The following is a 22,193-nucleotide window of genomic DNA, read 5'->3' on the forward strand; positions in this document are numbered from 1 at the left end:
GCATTGCCAATGTTAGAATACACGTTATAGGTGTTGTGCGCAACAGACACACAATATTACATGGGACAATAGCGATACAGATGCTCCAGCCAGATGTAACTTCCGGTTGAACACCTCTTGATAAAATTGTTCGAGTTTGATGTGTGCTTATAAATGCCAGTGAGTTTGTTGTACCAATTAACTAAATGTATGTAATTGTATGCATAATCAATTATAATTATGATTTATTAATACATTAATAATGTATAACTTTTAATTTGGTATTATGAGTGATAAAACATTTGTGACGAATATTGGTGCACATAATAATTTTATACAAATTTGTGTCCTGTGCATTCCAACTTTTTTGAATACAAAAAAAGCGAGATGATTAAAGATATTGTTTGCATTTGAAAATTATCTTTCTCTTGTGTTTTCACAAAGTTAGAATTCCAAACAACTTAACATTGAGATACATACGTGCACTGGTACATACATACAAGTACACATACAAAATGTGCAATTTGGCTACATAAACAATGAATGTACAACTATTTGGATTCTATTAAAAGAAAAAAAATACAATAAAACCTTCAGGAAGAACACTAGGTTTTCAAAATTAACATATCTCTTAATTTGACTTTTGAAAATTCAGAATTTTTCTCCAGTCTGGGCATGTCCACTTCCTCTTTGGAACATTTTTCACTTGGAGGCAATTTATGTGAAACTTAACAATTTTACACAAGCCAGATGAGAACTCACAATCAGTTTGTTATCAATGGGCTTTCTGCAGTAGCATACTCCACTTGCTGTGTCACTTCTGGTTACATCTGCTGGCTTCACAGATCAAGTCTGGATTTCTTGAAAACCAACTTGCCACTAATTCTGGGAGAGTAACATTTCTGTGATATTTGCCAGCTTTCAAAGTCTGTTCCCTGAAAAACATGTCATCATATGTTATTCTTTGTACATGACAACCTTGTTTTGTCCAAACAACAAAATCACAAAAGTTTAGACCGATAACCCCTAATTGTGCCTGCATTTGATAAAAAAATACCTGTGATTTTTTGAGCTCCAGAATACCTTCCCTTTCTTATGAGCTGTCTCTTTCTTCCAGTGCAGACACTCGTGCACTTGATCTCGATGAACCCCACGCTGCAACAATCACAAGATGTGTAGCCATCAATGTCAATATACAGTGAAGAAAATGAGTATTTTGAGCATCCTGCTATATTGCAAGTTCTCCTACTTAGAACTCATGGAAGGATCTGAAATTTTCATCGTAGGTGCATGTCCACTGTGAGAAAGATAATCTAAAAAGGAAAATCCAGAAATCACAATGTAGGATTTTTTAAGGCTTTATTTATGTGATACAGCTGCAAATAAGTATTTGAACACCTGTCTATCAGCTAGAATTCTGACCCTCAAAGTCCTGTTAGTCCGCCTTTAAAAGTCCACCTCCACGCCATGTATTATCCTGAATCAGATGCACCTATGTGAGGTCGTTCGCTGCATAAAGACACCTGTCCACCCCATACAATCAGTCAGACTCAAACTTGTAACATGGCCAAGACCAAAGAGCTGTCCAAAGACAACAGAGACAAAACTGTACAACTTCACAAGGCTGGAAAGGGCTACAGAGAAATTGCCAAGCAGCTTGGTGAAAAAAGATCCACTGTTGGAGCAATAGAAAAAGCAAAACATGACAGTCAATCTCAATCGGAGTGTAGTCCCAAGCAAGATATTACCTCTGGGGTCTCAATGATCCTGAGAAAGGTGAGGAATCAGCCCAAGACTACACGACAGGACTTGGTCAATGGCCTGAAAAGAGCTGGTACCACTGTTTCCAAGGTGACTGTTGGTAATACACTAAGACGTCATGGTTTGAAATCATGCATCGCATGGAAGGTTCCCCTGCTTAAACCAGCACATGTCAATGGCCGTCTTAAGTTTGCCAATGACCATTTGGATGATACAGAGGAGTCATTGGAGAATTTTTTGTGGTCAGATGAGAACAAAATGGAACTTTTTGGTCATAATTCCGCTACCCGTTTTTGGAAGAGGATGAATGATGAGTTCCATCCCAAAAACACCATCCCTACTGTGAAGCATGGGGGTAGTAGCATCTTGCTTTGGGGGTGTTTTTCTGCACATGAGACAGGACGACTGCACTGTATTGAGGAGAGGATGACCGCGGCCATGTTTTGTGAGATTTTGGGGAACAACCTCTTTCCCTAAGTTAGAGCATTGAAAATGGGTCATGGCTGGGTTTTTCAACATGACAACGATCCGAAGCACACAGCCAGGAAAACCAAGAAGTGGCTCTGTAAGAAGCATCTCAAGGTTCTGGTGTGGCCGAGCCAGTCTCCAGATCTTAACCCAACAAAAAATCTTTGGAGGGAGCTGAAACTCCGTGTTTCTCAGCAACAGCCCAGAAACCTGTCTGAAATAGAGAAGATCTGTGTGGAGGAGTGGGACAAAATCCCTCCTGCAGTGTGTTACTGGAAATTGGCATTGTTCATGAAGGGAGAAGTTAGAAAGGCACTGGACATAGTGGAAAAATGGAAAGACAGTTGGTCCTGATGACATACCAGTGCAGGTATGGAAGCAATTTGGAGAGGTGACTGTGGAGTTTTTGACCAACTTCTTCAATAGAATACAAGCGGGAGAGAAGATGCCAGAAGAATGGAGGAAAACTGTGCTCATCCCCATTTTTAAGAACAAAGGTGATATTTAGAACTGCGGCCCTGCGATTGACTGGGAAACCAGTTCAGGGTGTACCCTGCCTCCTGCCCGTTGACAGCTGGGAAGGGCTCAAGCACTCCTGTGACCCTTATGAGGAGAGGCAGCCAAGAAAATGGATGGAAGGGTTTTTATTGTTATTTATTTATCTATTTATTTATTTTAGGTCTTGTTGTAGGAGCACCAGCCACTCCTTAGAGGAGTGGTCCAAATCCCTCATGCAGTGTGTGCAAACCTGGTGAACAAAAATTTGACCTCTGTAATTGCAAACACATACTGTACCAAATATTACCATCAGTTTTTGCAGGTGTTCAAATACTTATTTGCAGATGCATCACACAAATAAATCATTAAAAAATCATATGTTGTGATTTCTGGATTTTTCTTTTTAGATGATCTCTCTCACGGTGGACATGCACCGACGATGAAAATTTCAGACCCCTCCATGATTTCTAAGTGGGAGAACTTGCAATATTGCAGGGTGTTCAAATACTTATTTTCTTCACAGTAAGGTAGATCTGGCTTGCAAACGAAATCAATAAAACTAGTAAAATTATGTAAAGGTATGCAATAAGGATCGACACCGATTGCTTGCTTGCTTATATCTTTTCTGTATATCGTTGTTTGTGTTAACTGTCCAACTGTTGTTCCATATCTGATAAAACTGTCGAGTTTAGGTCCGACGATGATGAGTCCACCATGATATGTAGACACAATCTTGCCATCCAAGATGGTGTCCAAACAAAAACACGTGTTAGGCGTGATGTGACTGCAAAGCATCTATAGAGCTCGTGCACCTACGTCACCGAAATCACATGACTAGCCATATTCCCAGTCAAGCAAAGCATTGTTCAATGCTAAGTCGGTCGGAGACGACACGACAATATGTCTCTTGGAGTTTTGTCCAAGACCATTAAACATTTAGAAGGTGATAATAAACAAAGGTACGTGTAAAAACGAAAGACACTTGCCATAGGGGACCCATATTTAATGCCAAAGTCAATGTTTTCGCCGATAAATAGTGGACTGTTAATTGGCTTCCGCTTGTCTTGGACAACTGGATATACACATATATCTAGTGAGTAAGTCGTGGAGATTTACACAGAGGAGTTTGAAAGCGTAGAAAAGTCTGGACGCGTACAAATACTTCGTTGCCGGATGTGTTCTCAATCAAGAATAAATCCCACATAGTGATGAAGCCACTCAGATTGTTTCAATACAAATACCAATATTTAAATAAATGACCCCTATTTTTACACAAACTCGCATTCATTAACTATGATTGGAAAATAAACCGCTGGGAGAAGCTTCAGTCCACGTACACGGAAGCATGTTGTGGCCACACGTTAACCTACGTAAACATCTCTGTGACCGACGGTTTTTCTCTATTTAAATACACATTGGACTCATTTGAGAACTATGCATATTTAAAAAAAAAAAAAAAAAACGTCTGTCGGGGAGAGGTTTACCGAAATTTAGCGTGTGGCCTCAACATGCTTCCGTATATGTTGGAGATGACTCCCTGTCGTTTTTTTTTTTGTTTTTTTTTTAACACATTTTTCTCAAATGAGCCAACTTGGCATTATAAATACTTCTTGGCAATTTGAGATTGAGAATAATAACTCCCACCTGATGAAGTGATCGCTACACAGTTGTGTGTCTTTGGTTGGGCACCATCCATCACGTTTAATTGTCGAAATCCATCGATCTTTTCTGGTCTTTTCAGCTGGTATTCTATAGAATGACCTCTTTGAATATCTGTCTTATCTGTTGGAACAACTAACAGCACACCAAGTCTCGGGCATTGTGAGTATTCTGCTCCAGTTCAATGTCCCCCACACTGTCGAGCAGCTCTTTTTGACCAGCAATATGGTGCCGTGAAGCTCTATTCCACGGTCAGCAGGCTATCATATGCAGTGAACATTTCACCCCCGGACTCTTTTACTGCTGGACTCATGTCTGACATGGGTTTTCAGTGTTAAAACTCGGATCAGTGCCTATCAAACAGCCAGATCCGACACCTGAACAAATTGATGTCACCAAAGGCAAATTTGAATCCTGGACACGCTTCGACAAGCTCAGCAGCCCCACAGAAAGTACCAAAACAGCGGAGAGCTTTTGTTAAAAGACATGTTGAAGAGGTATGTTGTTCATGTTGTATTTCCTGAAAACTTTGAACACTGTTGACATGGTTGAATGAAAGAAGCACATGTCGTTCTTAGCGAAAAATAATAGACTAACGCACAGAGTTTGAACATTCTCAACTAGAAAAACAGGATAATATTGTGTACAAATGGCAACATGGTGGAGCTGCTGGAAAGTGTTGGCCTCACAGTGCTGAGGACCCGTGTTCAATCCCAGCCCTCCCTGTGTGGAGTTTGCATGTTCTGCATGTGTTTTCTCTGGTTTGCTCTCACATTCCAAAAACATGCAACATTAATTGGACATTCTAAATTGCCCCTCGGTGTTGTCGTGTTATTAAATAATATAGACGTGAGTCCACTGTGTCTTTGAATGTGCGTGATATTTATTTTGCTTTTGAACCTTCAACCCCCTAACTCACTTCCTTGTCGCCACTCTGTGTTGCGCCCTGCTGACGTCAATACAATCACACCACATCTCCCCTTTCTAGAATCATTGGGTGGACTGCCAATGATTCAACAGACCTACAGGGTTATTCAGCCTCATGGTTTGAAGGTCTGCTCCTGTGTGTACCTGTCCCCGACAGTGAACCACACACACAACATTTTAGCTTTACCTTGAATAATTCACTTCAACAAATCAATAACTCAACCAACAATCCTGCAGCTAACTAAACATTTACATGACAAAAACATAGCCTGAATCACATCACATTTCAACATTTCTTTTTTTATGAGTTCTTGCATTATCTCTATCGCATCCATAAACCTTCTCTTTGGTCTTCCTCTCGCTCTTTTGCCTGCCAGCTCCATCCTTAGGACCCTTCCACCAATATACTCACTCTCTCGCCTCTGAACATGTCCAAACCATCGAAGTCTGCTCTCTCGAACCTTGTCTCCAAAACATCCAACTTTGGCTGTCCCTCAAATGAACTCATTTCTAATCATATCCAACCTGCTCACTCTGAGCGAGAACCTCAACATCTTCATTTCTGCTACCTCCAGTTCTGCTTCCTGTGGTTTCTTCAGTGCCACCGTCTCTAATCCGTACATCATCACCACTGTTTTATAAACTTTGCCCTTCATCCTAGTAGAGACTTTTCTGTCACATCACACACTACACACCTTCCGCAAGCCTTTCCAAGCTGCTTGGACCCGTTTCTTCACTTTCTTACCACACTCACCATTGCTCTGGATTGTTGACCCGAAAAATTTGAAGTCCTCCACCCTCGCTATCTCTTCTCCCTGTAGGCTCACTCTTCCCCCTCCACCTTTCTCATTCACGCACATATAGTCTGTTTTACTTCGGCTAATCTTCATTCCTCTCCTTTCCAGTGCATGTCTCCATCTTTCTAATTGTTCCTCTGCATGCTCTCTGCTTTCACTGCATATCACAATATCATGTGCGAACATCATAGTCCAAGGGGATTCCAGTCTAACTGCAAACAGGAAGGGGCTCAGAGCTGATCCCTGATGGAGTCACACCTCCACCTTAAATTCTTCTATCATACCTAAGGCACACCTCACCATTGTTCTGCTGCCATCATACATGTCCTGTACTATTTTAACATACTTCTCTGGCACACCAGACTTATGCATGCAGTACCACAGTTCCTCTCTTGGTACTCTGTCATAGGCTTTCTCTAGATCCACAAAGATACAATGTAGCTCCTTCTGACCTTCTCTGTACTACTCCACTAGCATCCTCAAGGCAAATAATGCATCTGTGGTACTCTTTCGAGGCATGAAACTATACTGTTGCTCGCTGATACTTACTTCTGTCCTGAATCTAGCCTCCACTACTATTTCCCATAACTTCATTGTGTGGCTCATCAACTTTATTCCTCAATAATTCCCACAGCTCTGAACATCGCCTTTGTTCTTAAAAATGGGAACTAGAACACTTTTCCTCTATTCTTCAGGCATTTTATCACCTGCTAGTATTCTGTTGAATAAGTTGGTCAAAAACTCCACAGCCATCTCTCCAAATTGCTTCCATACCTCCACCGGTATGTCATCAGGAACAACTGCCTTTTCATTTTTCATCCTTTGTAGTGCCTTTCTAACTTCCCCCTTACTAATTATTGCCACTTCCTGATCCTTCACACTTGCCTCTTCTACTCTTCCTTCTCTCTCATTTTCTTCATTCATCAACTACTCAAAGTATTCTTTCCATCTATTTAGCACACTACTGGCACCAGTCAACACATTTCCATCTCCATCCTTAATCACCCTTACCTGCTGCACATCCTTCCCATCTCTATCCCTCTGTCTGGCCAACCTGTAGAGATCCTTTTTTCTCCTTCTTACGTGTCCAACCTGGTGTACATCTTCATATGCCTCTTGTTTAGCCTTTGCCACCTCTACCTTTGCCCTGTGTGACATCTCGATGTACTCCTTTCGCCTCTCCTCAGTCCTCTCAGTGTCCCACTTCTTCGTCGCGAATATCTTTCCTTGTATGACTCCCTGTATTTTGGGGTTCCGCCACCAAGTCTCCTTCTCCCCTTTCCTACCAAAAGACACACCAAGTACTCTCCTGCCTGTCTCTCGATTACCTTGGCTGTCGTAGTCCAGTCTTCCGGGAGCTCCTCCTGTCCATCGAGAGCCTGTCTCACCTCTTTCCGAAAGGCCGCACAACATTCTTCCTTTCTGAGCTTCAACCTCATGGTTCTCTGCTCTACCTTTGTCCTCTTAATCTTCCTACCCACTACCAGAGTCATCCTTCACACCACCATCCTATGCTGTTGAGCTACACTCTCCCCTACCACTACTTTACAGTCAGTAACCTCCTTCAGATTACATCGTCTGCACAAAATATAATCCACCTGCATGCTTCTACCTCCGCTCTTGTACGTCACTATATGTTCCTCCCTCTTCTGGAAATAAGTGTTCTCTACAGCCATCTCCATCCTTTTTGCAAAGTCCACCACCATCTGACAATCAAAGTTCCATTCCTGGATGCCGTACTTACCCATCATTTCTTCATCCCCCCTGATTCCTTTACCAATATGTCCATTACAATCTGCACCAATCACAACTCTCTCGCTGTCTAGGATGCTCAGAACTACTTCATCTAGTTCCTTCCAGAATTTCTCTTTCAACTCTAGGTCACATCCTACCTGTCCTAACCACATTATACATAACACGCTCAATTTCAAATTTTAGTCTCATCACTCGATCTGATACTCTTTTCACCTCCAAGAGATTCTTAGCCAGCTCTTACTTTAAAATAACCCCTACTCCATTTCTCTTCCCAGCTACTCTGTGGTAGAATAATTTAAACCCTGCTCCTAAACTTCTAGCCGAACTACCTTTTCACCTGCTCTCTTGGATGCACAGAATATCAACCTTTCTCCTAATCATCATGTCAACCAACTCCTGAGCTTTTCCTGTCATAGTCCCAACACTCAAAGTCTCTACACTCAGTTGTAGGCTCTGTGCATTCCTCTTTTTCTTCTGACGATGGATCCAGTTTCCTCCTCTTCTTTGTCTTCGACCCACAATAACTAAATTTCCACCGACACCCTGCAGGTTAGCAGTGCCGGGGGCGGCCGTTGTAAACCCAGGCCACGACCGATCCGGTATGGGATTCTTTAGATGAACGCTCATATTTGTTTGGCACAGTTTTTACGCCGGATGCCCTTTCTGACGCAACCCTCTGCATTTATCCGGGCTTGAGACCGGCCTACAGATTGCACTGGTTTGTGCCTCCATAGGGCTGCATTAGACCATGCATGAAACAATATTCGTTATAACCAGATGCATTAAATGGGCATAAAGCCAGTTATTGAGTCATTAGTTACTGCAGGGGTAATAACTGAATGTCCAGACTCTCCCTGCAACAAGCCAAATTTTCCAGTAAAAAAAAAAGGAAAGTACCCAAACAGGAGGTTGGAAAACAGTTCAAGACCTACAAGCAGTAAATGCTGCTGTAACACAGCGAGCACCTAGTGTCCCAGACAAACATACACATTACTGAATTCATTAAGACCAGATGCAAACGTTTTTACAGGAGTGGATTGAATTGCATTTGCATTTGAAGGCAAAAATACACATTTACCAGGTCATGTCCACATTAGAACTATCAAGTGGCAATCAAATTCTACTTTATGTAGATTGTGTTTTGCTAGCATCACCCCACAAGCAAACTTGCAAAAGTGATACAATAGTATTGTTAAAAGATTTAGCAAGGAGGGACACAAGGTTAGCAAGAACAAACTGGAAATTTGTAGACAACAAGTTAAGAACTTAGGATACAACCTTAGCCCACGAAGAACAATTTTAGATGATAGAAAAAATAGTTTTGCTTAATGTACCAAAACCACAAACAAATTATGGAACAATAACTGCGCCTTTGTCCAAGTTAATGTATGAGGAATACCTCAAAATGACATCATTGTTAAAATGGACAGAAGAATCAGAAAAAGCTTTCTGTGAGATAAAGAAGGAACTAGTGTCAGATTATAGCAAATCCTTTATCAGATACTAGATTGTCAAGATCATTTTATGACCTCAGTTTTAGTGCAACAACATATAGACTCAGCGTAGCATGTGCATTACCTCAGTGTGTAAGAGCAGTTATTGTGACATCTATTGCTGTAGAAACAAGTTCAACCATAGTTTTGTTCCATCATCTGGTTCTAAGAGTGCCACATGCAGTCCCTGCATTGCGTATCAAGACAAACGAGCGACATTGAACCCAGGAAAATTTTTTACCACATCATGGTGCAAAATATGATTGTCAAAAGTTAGCAGAAATATGAGCCAAAAGCAGAAGTGACTTGAGAGATTAGACTCTAGAAAGACGTGTGATTTGTAGATGGCTCATCTATGAAGATGCATGGTATAGACAGCCAATATGCATTTGCAACAGTGCATATTTTTGCGCAATACTGGAAGGAAAAGAAAAACAATAAGGAGATGAATTAATCCACAGTCAAAGTAACACATGCAAAATTGTTAGTTGATTTACTTAATACAATGCAAATGCCAAAAAACTGTTACTGTATGCAAATGCCTCACACATACATCAAACAAAGATGTGATTTCATTGGGAAATGCTTTCGCTGATAGAATACTCAAGGAAGCTGCATTATATATATATATATATATATATATATATACATTTATATATATATATATGATAAATGACAAATTTAGATAAGAGCCACATTAAGAAGATATGCACAACATTATAAAAAGACATCTATGTATGACCAAACAACAAACCTATCCTATAAATAGGTGGCCATTTTGAGCTATGATTTTGTCACATATCTCAAACAGGAGGGATGTGAGTCTGTATAATCAACATTATACAATTTTGGCTTCAATTTTTATTAAAAAAAATAATAATTGTAGGACATGTTTGACATGTGCAAGACATAATCCACAAGGTAATATGAGCCAATGTAGAGGACGGTTCCTTACACCACAATATCTGTTTAAAAACTATCCCTATGAGTCTAGTGAATTACACCGAAGTGAAGAAGGAAAACAAAAAGGTTTGGTTATAATAGATGCCTTTTCAAAAATGATAGAACTCTTTCTAAACAAACATGTCAACAGCTATAAAAATAGCAGAGAGGAATACTTGAGTTCATTTGTCTCATTGTAAGAAGGTTATTGATTTTGAAACCATTGTTAGTACTAATTTGTTTTATTGGCTATTTGTAAGATAGCTATTCTCATTCCCACTGCCATGGTTGCTGTAGTCCGGTTATACAGGGGGTAGTGGTATTTAGAACCCTTCCGTCTCAATCCGGTGAAGAAAACACCCTGGGCAAAGGCATTTAGGGGAGTGAGTCTGCTATCATAATGGGAACTAAACAGTTAAATTTTGCTGTTGAGTGTAGGATTTTATTTTTTCTGCTCGAGTGGTACCTATGGTGTCCCAGTGGTGTTCTGGTGTCCCAGAAAACAAATTGGATAACTGCAGATAAAAAAAAAAAAACAAGCGAGTTAATTAAAATAGCATGGTAGATCTGAAAATGGAAATCATACTACGAGAGTTGCAAGTGTTACAAAATGTGTACTTGCGCATGGAACTAGGGCTTTTGTGTCTTCCAAACAATCCTCAATTCCCTGTGTATTTTTGTGCAGGTCACAAACTACCATGACCTGGCTTTGTGACAGTTTTGAGGTTAAAAGGGAGTGACTGCTTATCTAAACACCAAATTAGATGTGGAAAACTGGTTTCAAATTGCAACAGGCCTTTCAAAATAATAATTGGGTTGTCATGGTATAAAAATGGCGTCACAGTGATGACGCTGTAAGGCTTTGGCCTCACAGTTATGAGGACTGGGGTTTAATCCCAGCCCCTCCTGTATGAAATTGCATGTTCTCCCAATGCCTGTGCAGGTTTCCTTCGAGCGCTCCAGTTCCCTCCCGCATCCCAGGAGCGTGCAACATTGATTGGACACTCTGGAGTGTCCCTAGGTGTGATGGTGAGTGCGACTGTCGTCTGTCTCGATGTGCCCTTCGATTGGCTGGCAGCCAATTCAGGGTATACCCTGCCTCCTGCCCGATGATATTGGGATAGGCTCCAGTACTCCCACGACCCTTACGAGGATAAGCGGCTAAGAAGAATTTATGAGAGGAACGGTACCTGATAATGAAGAAGACAAAAAGGGGGGATTCTGTGTATACACTAACTTCTTTTGAAAAACAAAAAACATTGTTTTCTAATGATGTACATAATTTTTTTTAATCTGTTTTACTGCAAACAAATTGGGAAATGTATCAGCAACTAAAACTATTTTTGTGATTTTTAAGACATTGTCAATTACAGACATCTGATGGCGATGCGGAGGTAACAGTCTTTGATAAATGGAAAACAAAATGCAACAGGTTACTGTGCTTCAATAACTTCATTATTGCCATTTGTCTGTTCATCCTATGTCTATTTATGAGTTAACATCTACTGTACATGCAGTTTTTACCTTTGTTCGAAAGAGAAGGAGTATGGGAATGATAAGTGTTTTAACATACATCGACGCCACTGATGTTCTTTAGATGAACGCTCATATGAACTGGAGGTGGCAGAAATGAAGATGTTGAGGTTCTCGCTCGGAGTGAGGAGTTTGGATAGGATTAGAAATGAGCTCATTAGAGGGACAGCCAAAGTTGGATGTTTTGGAGACAAGATTCAAGAGAGCAGACTTCGATGGTTTGGACATATTCAGAGGCGAGAGTGTCAGTATAATGGTAGAAGGATGCTGAGGATGGAGCTCCCAGGCAAAAGAGCGAGAGGAAGACCAAAGAGAAGGTTTATAGATGTGGTGAGGGAAGACATGAGGGCAGTTGGGGTTAGAGAGGAAGATGCAGGAGATAGGCTAAGATGGCAAAAGATGACACACTGTGGCGACCCCTAACGGGACAAGGCGAAAGGAAAAAAAGAAGAAGAAGACGCCACTGATGTTCCAAGTGAGTATAAATTGGCTGATCAATTTGGTAGCAGGTTGTTGGCGTACAACCAACAAAAACAGACTGAATGAACTACGTTCATGACAATGTACAAGAATTGGGCAATTGGATACAGAGAGGGTTTGTAACTGTGCGTGAACAGTTATCTGCTCATTTATGGCATTCCAAAGCAGAGTTGTTGTTGACAGGTTGGCTGAGAGAGGAGATATCTGTGCTATGTTCGGAGAACAATGTTGCGCAGTGAAACCAACACAGAGCTACGGAGTCATGCCATCGAGGGGTTTCAAACCCTGAACGGCTCATTCCGGTATTGACACCTCTATGTGAGAGACCTGGATAAATGCCTTTGGATGATCCACAGGCTGCGGCTCATTCTGGTATTGACACCTCCGTGTGAGAGACCTGGATAAATGCCTTTGGAAGATGCACAGGCTTGTTGTCCTCAAATTTGGGATCAATTGCTGCAGCAGTATTGGCCTTGTGTGGATGTTGATGGATTCTTTGTCTGCGTGCTTTCATTGTGAAACTTATTAACACTGTTATGTCACCAGCGACCGAACAGGGGGCGGACATGTATCCTTTAATGGTGAAGAATGACAGTGACGATGATGATGATTTTTTTTTTCTCTGTGCACGTGTATTTGTTTCATAAAAATGTTTTCATGAGAAGAAGTTGCAAGACGATATAAGAATTTGTGCAAATACATAATAAACAGGAGGGAAATGTTAGAATTATTGTTCACATATTTATTATGGACTTGCAACAAAGCCAAAGTATCCTCCTTGCTTCGGAGAGTCTTGTTCACAAGACGACCTCCTTAAACACAGATGCAACAGTATCTTCCTAGAAGTGGCCAAGGACAACTCCATCATAACCAAAGAATGTGCCACATCGTCACCAAAAAATGTGCCTTTGTTCCATAAGTTTTACTGTCAAATACAACATGAGCCTTGACAAATAACAGCAAACAATTTATCTAGATGGTGGGTTGTAAAGGTCAAATTATGACCTCAATAAAATAGTATACAAAAATATAATACAAAAACATTATATAAATGGGAGGCCACAATGAGCCATGCTTTTTACATGCCTCAACAGGAGGGAAATGAAGAGTAGATACATTATATAATTTATGGGATATTTTTTTTAAAGCATGTTTAATCTGTGCTAAACATAACCCACAAGCCTCAGACCAAAAAGGGGGAGGTTTCCGACACCTACTTATCCATTTGAAAGTATATTTATAGAGATTTTTTGGAATTATATCAAAGTGAAGGAAAAAAATACTGTTTGGCCATTACAGAAGCATTCTCTAAATGGATAAAGTTATTTCCAGCAAAACACTTTGGTGTTTTAACAGTAGCATAATGCACATAATACCATGCTATGGCCTTCCAAAAGCAAATTAACAGTGACAATGAAACACGTTTTGTGAATCAAAGAAAAACATTGGCAAAATCGAAAAAACAACCATCATATACATATTATATATCATATATAAATGTATATGGAGGAAACAGACTATGAACAAAGTTTAGATTTTGCTCAATGCTACATCAACATTACGACTATTTCAGTCCTACAAAAAATTGCATGAAACATTGTTTAGAAGGCCAATATGAAACTAATGATGATTTGAATTTAGCTGACTATATGCGGAAAAAAAAGTGAAAAGATCAAAGGACACACAAGCGCCAAGCATCTTCCAGGCTCTCAACAGGAGGCCAAATTAGTGGGGCCGGGAGGCTAGGTGCTTGTGAGAGGTGTGAGGAAGGAGCATTGGCACGCTCTAAGTTACCGACAACACCAACAGCTTAAAAAAAATAAATAAAATGGAAAAACTAATTTAGGTTAATTTGACAAATTGTAAAAATGTCATTTCAGTCTAGGATCCATTTGGTTAGTTGAGCGGAAAGCTGACTCGAGGCTGGGTGTAGACTTATAGTGTCTAAAAATAACCAAAAGTCCGAGAAGACATTAAAAGACACATAACCTATTAGGGACACCTAAATGAAATGCCTACCCTGAAAGTGGTTAAGTCCCAAATTAGGAGTCTGTAGCATGGTCGCAATCATGATAACATTCTTATTGCTTATGACACATCTGTGGAGCATTGGAATGTTGTCCTACTATGAAAAACCTTTGACACTCCAAATCATTTTGAGCACCACCAAAGTACCTTTGAAACCACCTTTATGAAGAAGCAAATATACCTCACCTTGCCTCTTTGCAAAGGCAATAGTCTCAAGGCCACAGATATAACTACGAGTACCCCTTCTTCAAAACTAACGAAAGTAAAAGGGATCCAAAAACTAGTGGCTGGTGACTAGAGGCTGCATTTTTGGAAAAAATAAGAATTGGTTTCCTATGGTAAAACAAAGGTGGAACAGTGGAGCAGTTGCGGAGTGTTGGCCTCACAGTTCTGAGGACTGGGGTTGAAATCCCAGCCCCGCCTGTGTGGAGTTGCATGTTGACCCAGTGCCTGCGTGAGTTTTCTCCGGGCACTCCGGTTTCCTCCCATATCCCAAAAAACATGTGACATTAATTGGACACTCCAAATTAGCCCAAAATGTGGTTCCTGCTATTGTCTAACTCGACGTTCCCTATGGTTGACTGGTAGCTGATTTGAGGGTGCCTCGCCTCCTGCCTTGTGGTGGCAGGGATGGGCTCCACCACTAGACAGAATCAACTGCATTCATTACTTCTTCTTCTTTTCCTTTCGGCTTGTCCCGTTAGGGGTCACCACAGCGTGTCATCTTTTGCCATCTTAGCCTATCTCCTGCATCTTCCTCTCTAACCTCAACTGCCCTCATGTCTTCCCTCACCACATCCATAAACCTTCTCTTTGGTCTTCCTCTCGCTCTTTTGCCTGGGAGCTCCATCCTCAGCATCCTTCTACCAATATACTCACTCTCTCGCCTCTGAACATGTCCAAACCATCGAAGTCTGCTCTCTCGAATCTTGTCTCCAAAACATTCCAACGTACAAAAAAAAAAAAAAAAATTGGGCAGTTACACACAAAGAGGGTTTGCAGCTGTGCACAAGCAGTTATCTGCTACTTCATTTATGGCATTCCAAGGCGGAGTCGCTGTTGACATATTGACTGAGAGAGGGGAACTCTGTGCTATGTTCGGAGAACAATGTCGCAGACTTCTCGCCAAATATTACAGGTGTGAAGAAGTCACACACCAACGCTATAAGAGAGTCTTCGAACCCTTAATGGTGAAATGTCAAAAACATTTTGGTGTTGACGCGTCTGTGTGGGACTCCTGGATGTGTCCCTTTGGAAAATACAAAGCCCTGATGTCTTCAATTTGGTATAAGTCACTGTTTTCGCAGCAATATTGACATTGTGTGAATGCTGTTGTATTTTGTCTATGTGCTCTCATTTGTTAAACTTATTAACAGTGTTTTCCACAAAGGAACAGGTGGTATTGATGAAGAATGTTGATGGAGTGACAGCGATGACGATTTTCCATTAAACTTGTCTGGCTTGTTTCTAGATCCAGATTATGAGTAAAAACATTTTTTTCCTCTGTGTATGTGTATTTGTTTTCAAGGAAAAAAAAATAGTACTAGATGATAGAGAATGATGACTGATAATAGAGATGAGAACTTGTGCAAATACACCCCACATCTCGGGGGATGATGCATCCCCTGGCTGACTTCAAAGCAGATACTCCTGATCACCATCAACAGATGCACCCCTTTAGTGACTTCAAAGTAGATACTCCTCAAACACCATTCATGTAAATGTTTATCTTTGTATTTGTTTTTGTGTTTGTATTGCTATCTGTTCCTCCATTTGTTTTTTGATCTTGTGACCCTTTGTTTTAAGAAACTAATAAAAAGGGGGACACTGGTAAAACAGACTCAGAGCGGGTGTTGGCGTTGCAGCTGGTCAGCTGGTCTCCTCTCGAGTCATTTGCATTATTCATCCAGCGGTTGGGTTTAAACCTAACAGTGAGAGGCTTGAAGTAATAGCGTAATGAAAGTTGTAAGTTTAGCTGAGTCTGGCATCAGGGGAATTTACCAAAACCCCATGCTGGCATCCAATTTACTGAAAATAATTCCCAGTGTTTGGTCCACTGAAGGCAGGATATATTTCTCCCTGCACATGAACTTGTTTAGCTTGGTGAGATCTACATATATATACAGCACCATTCTTTTTAGGCACCACAACGATGCCCGCGCACCATTCCACAGGCTCCTCAATTCTGCAAATAACGTTAATATCGTTCCATGTGGGACAGTTCATGCTTGACTTTGTCCATCAGCGAAAATGGAATGGAAGAGAATGGTACAGCTCCCGGTTTCAGCTTGTTAGCGTAAAACTGACGTACTTCTCCAAGGCCGCTGCATAATTTCAGGTAATTCTCCTTCAGCGTTCGCACGCGGCCCAAAAAGTCCCTAAAAACCCCTACATTTTCGAAGGTGCATTTAGGGGCTCCTAAAAGTCCTTAAAATCCACGAAAACCGGTCAAGCCCCTAAAAAGGCCTTAAAATTAAAAAAAATATCAAAGGGAGGACCTCTACCGCCAAAATTCTCCCTAAAAAATAAATTAATCTTTTATGTAAAAAAAAAAAAAAATAGCGATCCGTCTGGCGTCCAAATCAGCCGGAAATTGTCAACGGAAGTCACCGTGTTAACAACTCGTCGCCATCTTGTCAATATTACATTGTTTGTTTCCGTGAGTAGGCATTTCACTTCGTCTTCATTACGACGTAGCGTAGTTCTTTCATCGATCCAACTTGTATCACGGGGAAGTGCATTTTTCAAGAAGCTTGGGTTGAAAGTAAGGAGTTTGGGAGCTGGGTTCGTCGAGATCCAAAAGATCGGCACATGTTTTACTGCCATCTGTGCAAGCAGAGTTACCAGCTTGAAAAGATGGGCGTCAAAGCGCTGGAGTCACACCGGAAAAACATGAGACACGCTGATTTGGCGAAGACTCTCTCATCTTCCGTTGGTATGAATCTGTTTCTAAAATATAAAGATAGTGAAGCATCAACTTCACGCAGTGGTACTAGCAGTGCATGCGCACTAGGGATCGCAAAAAAACGCTTACTTTCATTACCGGATTTAATGTTGACGTTCATCTTTCGGACTTTCAGAAAGGGCATGAAAGTATACCGAGCGTTTCCTCGATGCCATGTTTGATGTTTCTTTGATTTAACTCAATGTTCTTTTGAGTCCAACTTTACTCTAACAGCGAAACTTGAAAAAAGTGTAAATGATGTTGAAAAAATAGTGCAATGTGGAGTACCGGAACCGGAAGAAATGATTGGAAATTTTAAACGATTTCGAAAGTCCGATTACGGTTTTCGGTTTAAAAAAAAAACAAAACCGGTTATAACCGGTTATTTGTAACCGGTTGCGATCCCTAATGCGCACCTACAGTTGTCCAGCCATCGACTTCAACGAGCCAGAAGTCAGGCTTTATGAACGTAGTTCAATACACGAAGACGGACTCGTTAAAGGCAGCGATCGTGTGGACTTTAAAAGTGATCTGCAGCCATTAGAGTTACAAATCTTGTGAAAATAATTCGAAAGTGTTTGCAGTCATGTTCCCAGACAGTGACATTGCTAAAAACTACCACTGTGGGGAAAGGAAGACTTCGTACCTGGCTACATTTGGCATCGCTGCCCACTTTTCATCTTTACTGCCTCAAAGCCAAAAAAGCCAGAATAGAGACTGACATATCAACGCTTATTGAGAAGGCTGACAGGCTGTGTGAGGAGGCAGAAGAAAAGAGGAATCTGAGGTTTATTACCGAGGCCAATGCACTCAGAGGCAGAGCAAAGGACAAGAGAGCCACTTTGGCACCTCTGCAGCAACAAATAGAGGAGGCACTGGATAGGCTCAAGGAGCTAGAGTAGGGGTGCTGAAACAGACATCAGTAGAAAACATTTGTGTATATAGTTGCAATTGTAGTTAGAATCTGTTTTTCTGTATACTGTTATGTGAAGACATTGACAATGGTCATATCAATGAGAACTACCACAAGGGGCGACAGGTGATCACTGACACAGGTACTGAGATACTGGAACATTTGATGAACCAAGAACGGTTGATGGCACCATTGGGTGAGTCTTTTTTCCTTACTCTTGATTTCCCACGATGGCGATAAATTTTTCGTGTCTGCCCTAAATTTTTTCCGTGTCAGCCCTAAATTTTTCGTGTCAGCCCCTGAGAATGCCCCTAAAAAGCCCTTAAATTTTTTTGGTCAGATTGAGTATTAACCCTGTCCTTTAATGCCTCCACAGTGACATTATCTAAGCGTGCCACCAGCCCGAGCCTACAGCTCACAGACCTCCCCAGCAAGGCAGTATGCACATAGCAAGCAATGTAAACATTGTCCATCTCTTTCCTCTTACCTTTCCTCAGCAGCAGCCTGGCGACGCCCACCACTTCAAGCGGACTCCTACTGGTCCAAGCAGTGACTTTGTTGCCTTCTTGAGTGTGGGTGAGTGGTCCTTGTATATCCTTTGGAACACTGTGTGGAAAGACTGTGACATCAGCACCCGTGTCAATTTTGAACTTCACATTGCGTTTATTAATGTAAATTCATCCAAGCTCCTCCAAGCATCTCCAGCTCAGGGTCTCGTCTGCCATCTCCTACTGAATCTACAACTTCCTGACAGGCAGGACAGTCACGAATGGGATGAGGAGAGCTCCCACAATTTTTGACACCGTGACTGTGCGCCTGTTTTGTTGTTTTGTTGCTGAGGACTGTGTGGCTTGTTTGTTTGACTGCTGTTTCTTCACCTCCTCACTCTGCCGTGCCATTCATATGACTTTATCCAAAGTTACATCTGCATCCAACTGCATGCCTTCATATAAGACCTTGTCCAGCACGTCATCCACAATTCTGTCCCTGATTACTTCCTGGTGGAACACCCCGTAGTTACAATGCTCTGCCAAGGCATAAAGTGCGGTGATGAACGAATCCACACTTTCTCCCTCCCTCTGATAGCGCATGTTGAACTTGGCGCACTCATAAATGACGTTTTTCTTCACAACAAAGAACGTCTGGAATCCTCCTCTCATTCCTTTGTATTTGTGTCTTTGGTGGTCCAACAGGTTTAATCCAAGCAGAATGTCATCTGCCACGTCTCCCATGCAATAAATCAATGTATTTATTTGGTTCTTCTCTGAGCTCGCTTGTAGGTTACTTGCAAAGCAAAATATTTCAAATCTCCAGATCCATTTCTCCCATTTCCGCGGCTTTGAAAAGTCAAAGGGCTCCGGCGGCTGGATGTTGGATGTTGAAGGTAGTGCTCGGTCGGCGGAAAATTATCAGCTGCTGTGGCACGTCGTCCACCTGGGCGGGAGCTCTGACTCCGCCGGTCATGTTTCCTCCTTCTAAACTCATGCTTTCTCCACCACGGTCCAAACAAAGCTCTGTTAGGTCCAGTCCACACTAACTACACCACTTCTGACACCATGTCGTGTTATTAAATAATATAGACGAGAGTCCACTGTGTCTTTCAACGTGCCTGATATTTATTTTGCTTTCTAACCACCAACTCCCTAACTCACTTCCTTGTCGTCCCTCTCCGTCGCGCCCTGCTGAGGTCAACACAATCAGTGTGGCTGTTTGTCTCATTGTACCCTGCAATTGGCTGGCAACCAATTCAGGGTGTACCCTGCCATCGGCTCCAGCACACCCGCGACCCTTGTGAGGATAAGTGGCTAAGAAAATGGATGGATGTATCCAAACCTTTTATTTGAGCAGGGTTTTTAATTTTAAGAAAGTACTACGTAGTATTAAAAGAAGCAGTATTACATACTTACCCTAACATACTAGTCACTCACAGAATAGGAGACCGGTTTGCAATTTATCAAAAATAATTTGTGCACCATGAAATAGATTGAAATGAACCTGTCCTTTATCTGCACATTTTTTTTCTTATTTTATAAACTTTGAACCTTATTTTTCTACATTAATTACATATGAAGAGTTTGTTTTCAAAATGAGACATATCCGTTTTTTTCATTTTGAGAGAAGGGCTTTGTATTGAAGTGGAAACAATAAACTCAATTTATGTTTCTAACTATTGGGGGATTGGAAAGAGATGCTAAAAAGTAACTAAACACCATACTACAAAAAAATATTGGCTTTAATATTGACCGAGTTTTTTTGATGACAAATTTCATTTTTTCTCCAAAATGAGACATATCCAAACATTCTATTCTTGGCAAAGTGAGACATATCCAAATTTCGACTTAAACCTTCAGGAGCAGCTGTATTTTTTTAAAGTCAGTCACCAGTCACAATTTTCACAATTAGCTCACTAATGTCAGATGTTGAAAAAGGAGATGAAAAAATGGGAATTTCTTTTAAAAAGGTGTTTTTCAGTTATTTAGAAACTGTTTGTTCAGTATGAGGTCTTGAGTTTACATCATTGTAATTTTGTGTATCTGTATGCGATTCTGCAATCCGACATCTGCAGGCATTGTGTCACTCAGTTGATTAATTTTGTTTATAAGTTGATGTGAGATCATTAAGAAAGTAAACTCCTTCAAACCACCAAAATTAATTGCGAGGGATACCAGCAGAAAAAAAATAGGTAGTCGATCTCATACACACATCTCCAAAATGAAATCAGTTTCAAACTCACAAATTCACTGTTTGAAATCTGACTCATTGAGTCTGCTTTCTTTTGATTTTATTTATAGCTGTCGCTGTCGGGGGAAAGAACACTGCAGAATAGGATATAAGTCTGTAGTAATAATAACAGTATTCATAATGCTCATAGACAGAAATTGAGTCTACTCCAAGGGTGTTGATTTCCTTTTAATATCAACTTTTCTTAAGTCATAGCCGATAACTTTCCTTATAAAAAATGGCAAAAAAAAAATTGCAAATTTATTCATTCATTAATGATTGTTGGTGAAATATTTTGAACAACAAAATTACTATTCAAGCATTACACAATCATAGACAAAACAGTATGTTTATTACATTCAGATACAATGGTACTTGGATGAGAACTGAAGTATTAAATTGCAATAATTTCATAAAGAATTAAAATTAAATAGGAAAAGCACCCTCACAATGGGACAGCCTGCAAGTAAACCAGCACAATCACTGATTCATTTATTCGATATTATTAAACATTTATAAACAAAATACAAGACTTAGTTCAGCTCCATTCTCTCCGGTGTCTCGTACATAAAATCAAACTCGGCATTAGCATCTCTCTCAAACGTGGGCGCAGCCATTTTGGATGACGATGTGGAAGATACCGGAACTTCCCTCTAGACGAATTCTGATTGGATGCTGCTTGCTTCAGCAGCGCACGCTGATTGAACGAAATTATGTCGCATTTTGCTCTAAATAAGATCTCGATATGTCGCATTTTGAAATAAAACGCGATCTTCCTTGGCTGATATAGAACGATATGCCGCACTTTGAACAAAAATCAGAGTATCCCGATAACTACCATTCGGAGCTGGATAATTTTGGCGCGAGTTTCGTAAATCTGAAAAAAATGCCTATGTCGCGTTTTGAAAACAAACTCTTCATATGTTGCCATCAGATTCTGAATCTCCATCTTTGGTCCTTTCCAAAAGTTGCCAGACTGGTGAAGTGCCTCTTCATGAAACTGGAACACATATCTTTCTGACAGTAGAGAGAATACTGCAACATGTATTTCAACCTCAGGTGTTCTCGAAAAAAAACTCTTATTGAAAGACCAAATAATTCTGTGCAAATGTCATGTAACATTTATACAAAATATAAGCATACAGTTCAATAAAAATGCTATGATTCTAGTTCTCTAGTATATATTTACTTCATATACAAGCATATACAGCAACATTTACACACACAAAAAAAGAATAAAAAATCAGCATGTAGACCATTTAAATCCTGTGTACTCTTGGAAAGGTGTCACGAAT

General features: G+C 40.7%; 1 long non-coding RNA gene across 1 annotated transcript; it reads right to left on the bottom strand.

The window, feature by feature from the left end:
• Positions 1 to 264: 264 nt before the first annotated feature.
• On the bottom strand, positions 265 to 18,904 carry LOC133501088 (uncharacterized). The gene is made up of 3 exons (XR_009795095.1): positions 18,665 to 18,904; positions 1,037 to 1,134; positions 265 to 914 (listed from the first exon to the last, which is right to left on the bottom strand). It is a non-coding gene; the product is annotated as an uncharacterized LOC133501088 (long non-coding RNA).
• Positions 18,905 to 22,193: the final 3,289 nt, after the last annotated feature.

Source organism: Syngnathoides biaculeatus, chromosome 5 (genome assembly GCF_019802595.1).
Source record: "Syngnathoides biaculeatus isolate LvHL_M chromosome 5, ASM1980259v1, whole genome shotgun sequence".
Lineage (NCBI taxonomy): Eukaryota > Metazoa > Chordata > Actinopteri > Syngnathiformes > Syngnathidae > Syngnathoides > Syngnathoides biaculeatus.